At 40.9% G+C, this 14,576-nt stretch overlaps 1 protein-coding gene and 1 long non-coding RNA gene across 2 annotated transcripts in view; one reads left to right on the forward strand and one right to left on the reverse strand.

The window, feature by feature from the left end:
• FAM107B (family with sequence similarity 107 member B) overlaps window positions 1-14,576 on the reverse strand; it is a 230,870-nt gene that overhangs the window by 205,924 nt on the left and 10,370 nt on the right. The window lies entirely within an intron of this gene.
• On the forward strand, window positions 5,706-9,376 carry LOC120236928. Its single transcript, XR_005529811.1, has 2 exons — window positions 5,706-5,749; window positions 9,201-9,376. It is a non-coding gene; the product is annotated as an uncharacterized LOC120236928 (long non-coding RNA).

The raw sequence follows: 14,576 nt of genomic DNA on the forward strand, positions 1-14,576 counted from the left end.
CACTGAGACACGCATGTGAAGTTTTTATGATTACCCCTTTCCTAGCAAATCAAGCTGTTCTATTTGCCCCTAACAAGGATGGCAGCAGAAACTGCAAGTTGGGAATGGGAGTTTAAAACCCGATTATGCTGGAAACATGGGATTACACTACAAAGTTAAGTTCTCTTTCCTGATACCCACACCTTAATTGTGGGCAGGTCTTCCTCAGACTTGATGCTTGGCCAAGATTCACAACGTATAGAAGGAACTTTTACATTTACTGTAGACAGCCACGGTAATTATTCAACACTTAATGATAAAATAAATAGAATGCTGTTTTAGTTTTCTCCACTACACATGTTAAATTTACTGTGTGTGGATGGGTGGAAGAAATGAGAGGAAAGGACTGGAATGAAGGGGTGAGGATAAAATATCTAAACGACTGACTTTTTAGTTTATTCCAATTTTTTTACTTTACATATACTCTTCAGTGATAAGGAGAAATTGTATCACTTCTCAAAGAAGAAAAAGGTACATTCAACTTTTCCATTTTGATAACCAAAGAAAGTGTTTTGTGAGCCGCTTTCCAAACGTTCAACATCTCCCTCCTCCATATAAAATGTAAGGTATGTAATAACTAAAAAGTTACCTTGAATTCAACTAACAAATTTTTTCATATCAAAAATTTTTTAAAAGAAAAATGAATCCAAGTAATTTCTGAAAAATATGTGTATAGGATATTGAACCTCCCTCAAATTCATTGTGCCCCTCTGCTAATGAGCAGCAACACACTGAGTAGGATGGCCTCACATCTAGTCCAGAGCTAGGACTTAATTTGTCAAGCCAAGCAGAGTGGTTCTATCTCCTTCCTTGGACATCAGAGTGATAAGACTCCAAGACTTGTTTTATGGTAGAAAAGAAATTCTCTCCTCCCCTGCCTTTCTCCTCCCGCTAAATGAGGATGGGAAAGCCTGAAGCCCTGGCAGCCGTGTGGTGACTGTGGGGAGCTCGCCCTTAAAACCAAATGACACTGAAAAGCAGAGAGGTGACATGCAAAGAGCTGGTCCTTGGTGCACTTTGAGCTAATGTATCAAGCCATTGCACAGCCTGCCCTGATTCCAGACTGTTCAGTAATAAAAGCTGTACTTTTCTTTAATCATTTGAGCTGGGGTTTCTTCCAGTAAGATGCAGATGCACCATACCAGATACAGCATATCTGTGTGTCTGCAACCATGTGGGTAATTTTAGGAAGAAATCAACTATATACTCTAAATTATGAACTTCTTTCCTTTTAAAGCTGTTCAGTCAAAGATGAAATGCAGATCTGGGGAAAAAAAATGAAACATATTTCTCAACACCAAAGGTTGAATTAAATTTAATGACACAATGTAGTGAGTAAACAGGCCTGAGGTAATCTCTGCTTGCCAGGGCCAGGGCTTGAGTTAAGAACTGTTTTATGACTGTTCAGCTGATCTGCCAACATTTTCCCTGTCAGGGGAAAGCATATTTTAGAAGAACAGAAACTTAGAAACTGACCATTTGAACCAAGTAAGCAAATATATATAGGTTCGGTGACTTGTCAGTTCCAAAGTCTTTCCAACCATGGTCTAAATTAAGCTTAAAATGATTCGACGGTCCTAGAGAAATCACTTTCGAGCAAGAACAGAGGAAACTAGGTAAAGGCCACTGTTGAGTCTAGGAGAGTAAACTTGCCAGCAATGGAAAAAAACGAACTTGGAGATCCCCAAAATAGAAGTTCTGTAGTCACACTGCTACAGCATCATCCTCAATGGACATCCATCCAGTCAATTCCTACTTTCTCCAGGAAGCATTCCATCAATTCTTTTTCCATCGATTCCTCCCTGGAGAACAGCTTTTCACCCACTACAAATCCCTGGTGGTAACTAGCACAAAATCTATAGCCCAAGAGCAGGCACACTTTTAAGATGGCGAGGGCGGGGCGGGGGGCGGGGGGGACATTCAAGGATACTGAATAAGCTTTAAAGGCTCTGAGAATTTCAGAGACAAATGGAACATCACTGCCTTAGAAACTTCTCGTCTATGCCCTACCCCCAAATTTCCGGAAGAACAAAATGAGACTTTAAAAGTTTGTGAAATGTACTCAAAATCCATTGAACAAGTTGATGGGTGAATTGGGACTAGAGACCAGGTCGTCAGACTCCAAAATCCGTGATGTTTTTCTCTTTATCAAACTCTTTGTGATAGTCTTATGTGTCAGCTTGCTTAGGATATGGCCCCCACACATTTAATCAAACACTAATCCAGGCGTTGCTGCATAGGTATTTTGTGGATGCTCTGATCATCTACAATTGCTGACTTTAAGCAAACGATATTACCTTTGGTAGGGTTAGCTGGCCTCATCCAATCATTTAAAAGCCTTAAGAGCAAAGACTGAAATTTCCCAAAGAAAAAGGCATTCTGCCTCACGCCTGCATCAAGTCCTGCCTGAGTTAGCCTGCTGGCCTGGCCTGTGGATTTCAAACTTGTAGATCCTCTCAGCTTTCTGCGCCAGTTCCTTAAAATATCTCCAGATAGATAGATAGATAGATAGATAGATAGATAGATAGATAGCAGATAGATGATTGATGGATATATGAGAAAGAGATAGATTGATAAATAACATACATAGATACATGGATAGATACTGAGATAGAAATATATAAATACATCACACACACACGCACCCTATTGGTTCGTTTCTCTGGAGAACCCTGACTTATATACTATTTAATAAACAAGATAGGGCAAATCCAAAGTTTCCCTGATGAATATCAAGAAATTGAGAGAGAATCCTTGGGATGTAAAATGGAATATATCAGCTCCAAAGGCACAGTTGTCAGAGGGATGATTCAATAATACCTGGGGCCCCAGATTCTTTCTGCTTTTCTGCTCTGTCATCTCTGGCTCCTTCTTTTTTTTTAAATTTTATTTTATTTAAATCTAAGTTAGGTAACAGAGTGTGATAATGGTTTCAGGAGTAGAGCCCAGTGATTCATCACTTACATATGACACCCAGTGCTCATCCCAACAAGTGCCCTTCTTAATGCCCATCACCCATTTAACCCATCCTCCTACCCACCTCCCCTCCAGCAACCCTAGTTTTTTCTCTGTATTTAAGAGTCTCTTATGGTTTGCCTCCCTCTTTGTTTTTATCGTATTTTTCCTTCCCTTCCCCTATGTTCGTCTGTTTTGTTTCTTAAATTCCACAGGAGTGAAATCATATGTTATTTGTCTTTCTCCGACTTATTTCACTTAGATAATACATTCTAGTTCCATCCACATTGCTGCAAATAGCAAGATTTCATTCTTTTTGAACACCAAGTAATATTCCAGTGTGTGTGTGCGTGTGTGTGTGTGTGTGCGGCGCATGCTCGCATCACATCTTCTTTATCCATTCATCAGTCGATGGAGTTGGTTTCCTATAACACCCAGTGCTCATCCCAAGTGCCGTCCTCCATGCCCATCAGCCCCCTTCCCCTCTCCTCCACCCCCATCAGCCCTCAGTTTGTTCTCAGCATTCAAGAGTCTCTCATAGTTTGCCTCCCTCCCTCTCCCCAACTATTTTTCTCCTTCTTCTCCCCCATAGTCCTCCGTTAAGTTCCTCCTAATCCTCCTATACATGCAAACATATGATATCTTTCTCTGCCTGACTTAATTCACTCAGTATAACACCCTCAAGTTCCATCCATGTTGCTACAAATGGCCAGATTTCATTCTTTCTCATTGCCATGTAGTATTCCATTGTATAGATAAACCACATCTTCTTGATCCATTAGTCTGTTGATGGACACTTAGGATCTTCCCATGTTTTGGCTATTGTTGAGAGTGCTGCTATGAACATTGGGGTCCATGTGCCCCTATGCATCAGCACCCCTGTATCCCTTGGGTAAATTCTTAGCAGTGCTATTGCTGGGTCATAGGGAGTTCTATTGTTAATTTTTTGAGAAACCTCCACACTGTTTTCCAGAGGGGCTGCATCAGTTTACATTCCCACCAACAGTGTAGGAGGGTGCCCGTTTCTCCACATCCTCGCCAGCATCTAGAGTTCTCGATTTGCTCATTTTAGCCACTCTGACTGGCACGAGGTGGTATCTCAGTGTGGTTTTGATTTATATTTCCCCGATGAGGAGGGATGCTGAGCATCGTTTCATGTGTCTGTTGGCCATCTGGATATCCTTTTTGGAGAAGTGTCTGTTCATGTCTTCTGCCCATTTCTTCACTGGGTTGTTTGTTTTCCGGGTGTGGAGTTTGGTGAGTTCCTTATAGATTTTGGATACTAGCCCTTTATCTGATATGTCATTTGCAACTATCTTTTCCCATTCCATCGGTTGCCTATTGGTTTTATGGATTGTTTCCTTTGCCTTGCAGAAACTTTTTATCTTGATGAGGTCCCAATAGTTCATTTTTGCTCTTGCCTTTGGGGATGTGTCAAGTAAGAAATTGCTGCAGTTGAGGTCAAGGAGGTTGTTTCCTGCTTTCTCCTCTAGGGTTTTGATGGTTTCCTGTCTCATGTTCAGGTCCTTCATCCATTTTGAGTTTATTTTTGTGTATGGTGTGAGAAAATGATCTAGTTTCATTCTTCTGGATGTTACTGTCCAGTTCTCCCAGCACCATCTGTTAAAGAGGCTGGCTTTTTTCCATTGGATACTCTTTCCCGCTTTGTCAAAGATTAGTTGGCCATACATTTGTGGGTCCAATTCTGAGTTCTCTATTCTAGTCCATTGGTCTATGCGTCTGTTTTTGTACCAATCCCATACTGTCTTGATGATGACAGCTTTGTAGTAGAGGCTAAAGTCTGGGATGGTGATGCCTCTCATTTTGTTTTTTTTCTTCAATATTACTTTGGCTGTTCGGGGTCTTTTGTGGTTCCGTACAAATTTTAGGATAGCTTGTTCCAGCTTTGAGAAGAATGCTGGTGCAATTTTGATTGGGATTGCATTGAATGTATAGATTGCTTTGGCTAGTAATGACATTTTAACAATATTTATTCTTCCAATCTATGAGCAAATAGCAAGATTTCATTCTTTTTGAACATCAGGTTATATTTTCCAGTGTGTGTGTGTGTGTGTGCCACATCTTCTTTATTCATTCATCAGTTGATGGACATTTAGACTCTTTGCATAATTTGGCTATTGTTGATAGCACTGCTATACATCAGGGTGTATGTGCCCCTTCAAATCAGCATTTTTGTGTCCTTTGGATAAATACCTAGTAGTGCAATTGTTGGGTTGTAAGGTAGCTCTATTTTTAATTTTTTGAGGAACCTCCATACCGTCCTCCAGAGTGGCTGCACCAGTTTGCATTCCCACCAACAATGCAAAAGTGTTCCCTTTTCTCTACATCCTCACCAACATCTGTTGTTTTCTGAGTTGCTAATTTTTGGTTCCTTTCTTAGAGGCAAGTTGTGGAACTTGAAGGTGAGTTTTGAAAGATTTCCAGTCAGTCACCTAATATATAACTGCTGTTGAGCCTAATAACTGAAGGATGCCATTGATTGTATTTGCAGAGTAGGAGTGAAAAATACATCTACATAAAGTGCAGCTAGGGTAATTTTTGTTTTACATTTCAAAGGTGATTTCACAAGGCATGACTTATTGAGTGTGTAATAGTCATTTTAAAGCACTTAACACATCATAGAAACTTCCTTTCTTACCTTGTTCTGCCATTCACTTTACAGAGAAATTACCAAGAAGCCTTCACACGTGGTAATGAGCAGTGTTTACCTTAAGGACCTGAGAACACATTGAGGGTACAAGAACATAAAGAAGAACATCCTGTTGCAGGATGTTGATTGGGTTTGGTTTTATTTTTTTTCATTGCTTATTTCACAGAAATGCTATAATGCTATGAGCCAGTTCTTACATTCTGGCTTTCACAAATTCTTCAGTCTCCATGAAATAGAGCAGTTGCACATTAGAATTGCTGGAGAGACCTTTTTAACTACCAATGCAATAGTCCCAGCTCTGATCAATTAAATTCAGGTTTCTCAGAGTATCAGTATTAGTATTAGTAGTTTTTAAAATTTCCCAAGTGATTCTGGATGCAAGTAGGGTTGAAAACAGCTGGAAGAGAGAATGGTATCAAACTATCAGTTAATCAAGAGCATGAATAGTAAGAATAGCAGCAGCCATAAAATGGGTGTAATGTTTGTGTGCCCCCCAACCACTAAAATGTATGTGTTTAGACCTAACCTCTATTGTGATGGTATTTGGAGGTGGGGCCTCTGGGAGGTGATTAGGCCATGAGGGTGGAGCCCTTATGAACAGGATTAATGCCCTTATAAAGAAGACTCCAGAGAGCTCCCTTGCCCCTTGTGAAGACACAGAAGTCTGTGGGTGGGAAGCATGCCCTCACCAGACCGTGCTGGCACCCTGATCACAGACTCCCAGCTTCTAGAACTGTGAGAAGTAAACCACTGTTGTTTATAAGTCACCCAGTCTGCACCATTTTGTTATAGCAAAACCCGAAGGGACTAAGACAGTTGTCAACCCACAGTAAGAGAGAGAGAATTTCTGGCCATTCTTTTCACAATTTCTTCACCCGTTCACTCCAATGTTTCATATCCTTTCCTTAACTTGCTAATTTATCTTATGTATTGCCTGCCTTCCTCAGTAGCCTAGAAGCTCTACAAGAGCTCTTTGTTTACGGCTGGATGGATATCCAGCTCCTAGACCAGTGCCTGATCACATTTTATGTTCTTAACTATTTGCTGGAGAAAGGAATGAATGGATGGGAATTATGTCTGGTCTGGGAACTGTCTATGTAGAGCAATTAAAGAATACAGTGGTGACAGTGCTGACACTCTGCTTGGGAGAGCTGGTCAACCTTCATTTGGAGCTTGTCAAACAGCTGTGTCCTGAAAATGGGCCACACATTGGAAGATCCCTCAGGAATAAATAACCTAGCAGGTCGTTCAACAAGGAGCCTCTGGAACTCAAGAAGAAGGATTTCACCGTTGGCCTTTGGAGGAAATGAGTAGAATTCAGACGGGAAAGCAAGAGAGATGGTTGCCACACAACAGCATGAAAGGCACAGAAACTCTAACGTGAAGAATTTGCCAGAACAACTGGCTAGTGAATAACTTAAGCAAACATAGGTTTTAAAACTAGCCTGGGACAAGAATATATTGTCTCAAAGGCCTAAAGCTGAGCAGGAATTTAGGAGATGGGCTAGTGATGGTGACTGCAAGGGAGAGGAGTGGAGTGACGCACAGCCTCCCCTAGGTGCTGGGCATGGGGTGTCCACCTGCAGGACATGCTAGCAGCTGCTCCCTGAGGAACTGACAGTGTAAAGCTTTCATCTAAAGTTAAAAGTCGGGGCTGGGCTGCTGGAGTTGCTGACATGCATTCTCAGGTTAGTTGAAGAAAAATATATAAATAGTGCCAGCAAATGGATTAAAAAAGAGAATCTGAACTCTCTGAACATTCAGCCCTCTCTGTATTTGTTTCATTTCCCCTAGCTTCTTTTTTTTTTTTTAATGTTTGTTTATGGGGGGGTGGGGGGTGGAGGGTAGCAGAGAGAGAGGTAGACACAGAACTTGAAGCAGACTCCAGGCTCTGAGCTCAAACCTTGAGATCATGAGCTGAGTTGAAGTTGGATGCTTAACCAACTGAGCCACCCAGGCGCCCCTCCATTAATTGCTTAATAAAAGCTTCATTGAAAAAAATCTAGCCATCTGTTTTGAGATAGGTCCATAGGCCCCAGGTTGCTGAATGGGCTGTGACTGCCAGAGAGGGTCTGCTTGAGAGCCTGCATGTGCTTCCCAAGTACACTGGTACACTGTACAGAGTACACGTGTGCGGAGAACGCGTCTTTTCAGGATTCTGCTCCTTCGCTTCCTTCAGCAACTCTGAAGGCAGCTGACCTCTGGACTTCCAGTTCTGTGAGATAAGACATGCCCTTCTGCTTAAGCCAATCAGAATCAGGTTCCTGGTCACCGGCTGCCGAAAATGCCTCTTTTTCACCTTCTCAGTTTTGAGACCCTGCCTTTGTGTAGCACTGATTCACTGACTACCTTCTTAGTGCTCCCCATTTCTGTCATGGCACCTCTCCTCAGCCCGGCTGGACAGCAAGCCCCTTAAGAGAAGGAAATAAGTCTTATTCGTTTTTCCCCCCTAGAACTGACAGAGTTCTTGATACAACAAAGGCGAATGAATGAATGAATGACCTTGAAGATAGAGAGTCTCTGTGACAGCAGAAATGCTGAAGCATAATTATGAATCAAGAGAAAAGGAGACAGGAATGATAAATGACAGTGTGGAAATAGGGAGTTAGGAGAGAACAAAATGGGAAAAATAAGAGACTGTGAGTATGAAAAGCTGATGTATGATCAAATTAAGGTTTACGAAAATTTCATTGGATAGGAAAGAAAAAAGTGTGTATAATTGTATAAATGCTTTTAACACTTAGCCATAGAAATAACTATTAATGCCATTGTGGCATTTGTCACCTCATAATGCAGCTGTCGATTTGCCTGACCCCTGTCCTAATGGCAAGCAACTCAAAGTCAAGCCTACCTGGCACACCTAGCTGTGAACACAGCACGTGTCCGGCCCCCATGGAGGGCTGTTGAACTGAGGACTGAATGAAGACTTGAAGGCTTCAAAGTTAGATGTCACACCGATTACTGAAAGTACAGAAGAAATAGCCTGCTGAACATTTTATTTGAAATTAACTTTTCCCCATTAAATCAAATTACTTTTTTTCTTTTTTTAACACTCTCTAGCTTAACAAGAACATGTAAATCATGAGCTTTTATCTTGGATTTAGAAAGTAACGCATTAAGTATAAAATCATGTGCTTGATACTTAAAGTACCCAGATAAACTAAAAAGGTCTTTCAGATATTGGGTTCTCTGCAAATCAGCAGAAAAAAAATTTTTCTTAGCCAAAAACATTGTAAAGCCAGAACTAAGGGGAAAAAATTAAGCCATTCTTAGCAATATCTGTAGTACAGCTTGGTGTCTTATTAATGTGAACAGTACTATCTATATATTTCTCCACATGCTGTTAAAGTCACACAGAGTAGTGAGGTGAATGCATCCCTTTGTTCTCTCCTGCTCCCATTTTAATGACATCCTTATTTGTATCATTAATATCCTATGTTTTCTCCTGTGATGCTTAAAGTTCTATATAAATAGCCATTTTTCCAATCTAGTACTAGAATCATAAAAGCTCTCATTATTCTCATTTTGCAAATAGGAAAACAGAAGCATGAAGTGGCTAATGCTTTGCCACGTGGGAAATTCACTGAGAGGTCCAAAAGACGGACTACGAGAACAGTTGAAAGGAAACTTCATTTGGCCAAGTTCACTTCCAAATACACTTTTCTGCATCTCTTGTCTCAAACCTGAGTAATGAACAGCTCATTCTTCACAGGGAAATATCATCTTGGGCCCTTCCCCCTGGTGTAGGCTTAAATTATATCCATCGATTTCTAAAATAATAAATGGATCACAAATATATTGGCAATACAAAACAAAGTTTTCCATGGTAAAAATATATGAAGACTCATGTAACATAAGCCTCTCCCCTAATTTTTACTTTACTGATTCACCTTTTATTTAATAAACATTTGTTAAGTGCCTTCTATGTGCCAAGTACTATTCTAGGTGCGACCCATAAAAAAAAAAAAGTTACAGCCCCTTCCCTTCAAGCGCTTCACAGTGGAGAGTCAGACACATAAATATGGGGCAGCTTAATAAGTGCTCACTAATAAGTGAGGTAAGCACCAAGTGCCAGTGGAGGACAGGACTGCGCACTAAGTGGGAACTGGGTGCTGGGGATGGTGTCAGAAATGGAGGACAGAACAAGGGACAGAGCAGCAGCAGAATGAGCAGGAAATGTCCAAAGTGTCTGGAGGGTAGTGCGGGAGGGAGAAAGCCCATGGCCCAGCTGCTACTGGTAGTCATTTCATAACCACAAATGGAACCACTTGTAGGGGGAAAGCCACGTTACAGATGGCTGAGCAGAGAGATGGAAGAATCTATATGCTCGATGGCTCAACTGGACTGAACTGCTGAATCAATCAACCCTAAAGTTACCCTACCTTGGGGCTTGTTTTTAAGTGAAATAATACATTTCCATATTGTCTGAATTTCAGTAGGGTTTTCTGAAAGCATTCTAAGCAATTATATAGAGGAGGTTTAGGGGGAAAGATAGTTCATTTGTGCACGCATTGAACTTGAGATGGCTGTCGGTCCACCTGGAGATCTCCCAGAGACAGGTGGGTCTGACCATCCTTGTTGAAACAGTCATTATTTTAAAATAACCTCAGCATAGGGGAGCCTGGGTGGCTCAGTTGGTCAAGTCTCCGACTCTTGATTTCTGCTCAGGTCATGATCTCACATTCATGGGATCGAGCCCCCCCATGTCGGGCTCTGTGCTGACAGTGTGGAGCCTGCTTGGGATTCTCTCTCTCACTCTCTCTCTCTGCCCCTCCCCTGCTTGCTCGCTCTCTTTCTCTCTCTCTCTCTCTCTTAAAATAAATAATAAATTTAAAAGATATAACCTCTGCATGAAAACTCTGAATATCTATCCCATAAGGATAGTTGCACTTGAAGTAGCTCCATGGCATCCTCAGAACCCATGTGCTTTCTCGCCTTCCTGCTCTGCCATCTCTATATTACTTGCTTTTATTCATAGGTTTGTTCTCTCCCACTCACAAGATGGTGACAGCAGCACCAAGCATCCCGTCCACACCCAACAATGTCCAAAGGCCACATTTGGGCACATTTTTCCTTGTTCTTTCTTGAGAGCAAACGAAGTCTCGAGTTGGCGCTCAGAGGTGGTCAGTTAGTATGTGAAGGTCTCTAATCAGGAGTCTGTATTCAGAGACAGCTACACCAGGCGCTTCAAATGAGGTTAGCTACATCTGAACAGGAGGATCCACCAATTAGGATAAGATTTTGGAAATCATTTTTCACTTGTGAAATGAATGGCAAAGTATGTAAGTGATCAGACTTTTTGCCTTTGCAAAATGTAGTATCATAATGTGGCAAGTTGAGAAATCTAACTCTTTATAGTAGAATCCTGGATCTTGAACTCCATTTGGTCCTGGACTCTCATTATCAAAGGGCACCTTCACCCCCTCTGAATAGATTTGTTGGTTTTGCCATTAGAATATTGTTGCGATCCTACACATCATTTTTTTTTCTAATAGTTTATTGTCAAATTAGTTTCCACATAACACTCAGTGCTCATCCCCACAAGTGCCCTCCTCCATGCCCATCCCCCCTCCCCCCCACATCCATCAGTCCTCAGTTTTTGTCATCATTCAAGAGTCTCTCATGGTTTGCTTCTCTCCCTTTCCCCCACCATCTCCCCCCTTCTTCTCCCCCTTGGTCCTCCGTCAAGTTCCTCCTAATCCTCCTATACGTGGAAACATATGATATTTGTCCTTCTCTGCCTGACTTATTTCGCTCAGCATAACACCCTCAAGGTCCATCCATGTTGCTACACATGGCCAGATTTCATTGTTTCTCATTGCCATGTAGTATTCCATGGTATAGATAAACCACATCTTCTTGATCCATTCATCTGTTTTAGGCTCTTTCCATGCTTTAGCTATTGTTGAGAGTGCTGCTATGAACACTGGGGTACATGCCTACACATCATTTTAATTGTGCAAGGGGCCATTGTGTAAAAGCACAGAAGCTGGGGAACTTCTTCCAGCACACAGGATCAAGGAATATGCCACTTTTTCTACCTGCTTGCCAACAAACATTTGTACCTGTGGCAAAACTCATTTGAGGCTTTCTTCATTGCAACATATCTTCAGGGAGCAAGTGTGAGTGGGTAGGCATAGCCCCTACCTGTCTCAAATAGTTGGAGGATACCATTGTTTACTGGACAATTTTGAATGACTAAAATAACTCAGACTAACTTGCAACACCACAACACCACGTTACTTCTCCCTACAGAGACTCAAGTATTAGACATCCAGATCAGATGAGTCCTGGTAGAAACTCAGTCATAAGAACAATCTTTCCTGCTGACAGACCTCCTGAAATCCTAGGAAAGGGCCTGGGAATGCAAGCCTTCTGGGCGAGCCATTGCCTCACTCCATACCAGAGTCTCATCAGTTGGTATTTTTCCTCCATCGCCGCTTCATGTATGTCTCTCCTGTAACACCCAGCCCGGTCAAAAAGGCAAACAATTCCCAGATAGGAAAAGGATCTGTTACTGGTTCAGGGTATATGCATGGACGCTCCCACTCAAGTTCTTCCTTTAACAGCCTCCCACGCACCCTGTATGGGGCTTCTCCTGCATGATTTCCTCATGCCCACTGTTCACAATCAGCACTTCCTGGCAAGCACTGCCCAGCTCAACACCCCCCCCCCTTGGATTATTATACCTGTGAGAGTGATTATTTACAGCTGTATTGACAAATAAAAATTGTGTATCTTTCAGGTATAAAATGTAATACTTTTATATATGTATACACTGTGAAATGATTTCTAAGATTAGTTGAGTAACACATCCTTGGGGCGCCTGGGTGGTTCAGTCAGTTAAGCAGCAGGCTCTTGGTTTCAGTTCATGTCACAATCTCAGGGTTCATGAGTTCAAGCCCCATGTCAGGCTCCATGCTGACCGTGTGGAGCTTGCTTGGAATTCTCTCTCTCTCTCTCTCTCTTCCCCTCATACCCTTCTCTCTCTCAAAATAAAATAAACTTTAAAAAGATACATCCTTTATCTCACAGTTACCTCTTTGTGTGTGTGGTGAGAACACTTGAGATCTACTCTCAGCAAATTTCAAATATACAGTATGTTGTTATTAACTGTAGTCACCATACTGCATATTAGGTCTCCAGAACTTATTCACTTTATAACTGAAAGTTTGCACCCTTTGACCAGCATCTCCCTTTTCCTACCACCATCCGCAGCCCTTGGCAACAACCGCTCTGTTACCATGAGGGTCGCAATGTTTTTAGCTTCCACGTATAAGTGAAACCATACAGAGCTTGTCTTTGTGTGTCCAGCTTACTTCGCTTAACATATGTCCTCTAAGTTTATCCGTGTTGTCACAAATGACAGTATTCCACTCTGTTCTATTCGTGTGTGTGTGTGTGTGTGTGTGTGTGTGTGTGTGTGATTACCTTTTCTTTATCCAATCATCCATTGACACTCAGGTTGCTTCTGTGTCTTGTCTACTAGAAATAATAACAATAATATTATTATATATTATTATTATTATAATATATGGGAGTGCAGATATCTCTTCAAGAAAGTGATTTTATTTCCTTTGGCTATGTACCAGAAGAAAAGATTGCTGGATTATATGGTAGTTCTAGTTTTAATTTTCCAAGGACTTGCCACACTGTTTCCCTTAATGGCTCTACCAGTTGACATTCCCATCAACAGTGTGTAAGTTGTAAGTGTTACCTTTTCTCTTCATCCTTGCCAATACTTCCCTTCTGGCTTTTTGATAATAGCCATCCTGACAGATGTGAGGCGGTATGTCATCGTGGCTTTGATTTGTATTTCCTTATGATTAGTAATACTGAGCATTTTTCATATACCCATTGGCCATTTTTATATCTTCTTTGGAAAAAATGTCTATACAGGGCCTTTGCTCATCTTTTAATTGGGTCATTTGGTTTTTTGCTATTGAGTTATATGAGTCCCTTATATATTTTGGATGTTAGCCTCTTATCAGATATATGGCTTGCAAATATTTTCTCCCAATCTGTAGGTTGCCTTTTAATCTTATTGACTATTTCCTTTGCAATGAAAAGCTTTTTAGCTTTATGTACCAGCATAGTTTAGAGATATTGTGGGTTCAGTTCCAGACCACTACAATAGAACAAATAGTACAATAAAATGAGTCAAATGATTCTTTTTGTTCCCTGGTGTTTATAACAGTTAAGTTTACACTGTACTATAGTCTATTTAAAGTGTGATATAGCATTATGTCTAAAAAAAAACAATCCCATACTTAATTAAAAAATATTTTTATTGCTAAAAAATGCTAACCATCATCTGAGCTTTCATCACATCATAATCTTTTTGCTGATAGAGGGTCTTGCCTCGATGTTAATGGCTGCTGACTGATCAGGGTGGGGTGCCTGTGGCAAATTCTTAAAATAAGACAACAATGACATCTGTCATATTGGTTGACTATTCCTTTCATGAATGAGTCTCTGTATCATGTGCTGCTATTCGAGAGCATTCTACCCATTCTGTATTCTTGGTGCCTTTGGCAAAGATTATTTGAACATATATGGCTGATTTTTTAAAAAGGAGATAACTTTGAATTAGCTCGAATTACAAGTGTGTATATATCACATTTGAATTTTTATAAGAATATGCCTTGTTTTATATAAAAAAACAAAATATTAAAGGCAGCTTATGATTTCCAAATTGCAGCATATTAATTACCCTTAGTAATAAATAATGTATTTCACATCTTTTTGAGATTTGGTGCTTTAAGTTATAGAAACTGATTCTCCTCATGCAGGTAGTCTACTTGAGGGGAAGTTTCTCTCTTTCTGTGGACAACCAAATTATGCCTGTGTATTTAGGTTCTAACAGTTCCCTGAGTTGTTGTTCTCTGTTTAACTGAACAGGGGATACCCA

This window comes from Hyaena hyaena, unplaced genomic scaffold (assembly GCF_003009895.1).
Source record: "Hyaena hyaena isolate Hyena2069 unplaced genomic scaffold, ASM300989v1 scaffold_165, whole genome shotgun sequence".
NCBI classification, from domain to species: Eukaryota; Metazoa; Chordata; class Mammalia; order Carnivora; family Hyaenidae; genus Hyaena; species Hyaena hyaena.